Genomic DNA, 1,315 nt, shown 5'->3' on the forward strand with positions numbered 1-1,315 from the left:
GGCTTTGGATGCCACCATCCTCTCGTCAATGGCGACACACTGGCGGGGGTGGTAGTTTGCCATGCACGCCTTCTTAATCTCATCGTACATCGGCTTAATTTTGCAAAGCCGGTCGTACCCGGCGGTGCCTCTCTTCAGGTCGTTGGCGGCGTCGTCGTCGGGGTCACTGATGTGGAGGGCGCGCGAGACGGCTTTGAACCTGCGCCCTGACATCACACTCGATGGGAAAGAAAAGGTGTAAAGCTCCGACCTTCTCCAATAGTCGTTGAGGGTCGGGGTCGTGATTAATCCCATGTAGATAACCATGGCCAGGTAAGACATCATGTCGGGCATCGTGATCTTCTGAAAGGTTTGTGGGTGGTCGGCTTCTCCGAACTTGTTTGAATTATTCAAAAGGCCTTTAAGTATTTCATTTGACATGAATAACCGAAATATTTGTAAAACCGAGTATTGTAGACCGCCCGCGAGCTGGTTACCGGGTCTGCGTGCTGGGCGGAATATCGGCTGTCTAGGAGTGATGTCCTCCACATCCGTGCCCTGCCACGCACCTCCAGGTGCAGAACTCTGCTCTGGCGTGCTCCTTCTTCCTCCTGCTCTCCCCCTTGCTCTCCCCCGTGGTCTCCCTCTTGGTCTCCCCTTCCCCCGTCTTGCAGGTGGTGTGGAGGTAGAGGGTTGGAATTCCAGTTCCTCTTCTTCTTCTTCCTCCTCCTCCCCTTCAACAACAGGAGACCTCGGGGTCTGCCTGGGCCTCTTTGCCTCCGGCTGCCAGTCTTGGTCAGACTCCTCTGGCTCTCTGAAACACAGAAACGCAACGATTAGCTCATCCTTCACACAACCCTCCCCTGCAACCTCCCTCTCTCAGACACACAATCTACACACCTCCCTCTATAAAACACACTCATACACTAGAGTCTAGATTGGGACGAATTTTTCTGTCTGAGTCCGGCCCGTGTCTGAGAGAGCCGTATCCGATCCCGACCCGAGCCCAACACATTTAAAATCTAATTTTTTCCTCATAAATGACACACGTAGGCTACGTTGTTGTGTATAAAACGCGCTTTTATGAAGCAACTGTAGGAAGGCATTCTTATATATGTCAACAGATGAATCAGCACACACGGGGCAACAAGCACACGTTAATACCCTGTTAAAATGAGTCTTTAAACGCTCAGAAGTCATTATTATTATTGTTATTATTTGCTGTCAAATTTTTTGCTGGTACCAAAATGAATGGGAGTCAATGGGATGCTATTGGCGGGTGATGGCTTGTTAGCAACAAAATGGCGCCATAGCATGCCATTGACTCCCATTCATT

This window comes from Etheostoma cragini, chromosome 19 (assembly GCF_013103735.1).
Source record: "Etheostoma cragini isolate CJK2018 chromosome 19, CSU_Ecrag_1.0, whole genome shotgun sequence".
Taxonomy (NCBI): Eukaryota; Metazoa; Chordata; class Actinopteri; order Perciformes; family Percidae; genus Etheostoma; species Etheostoma cragini.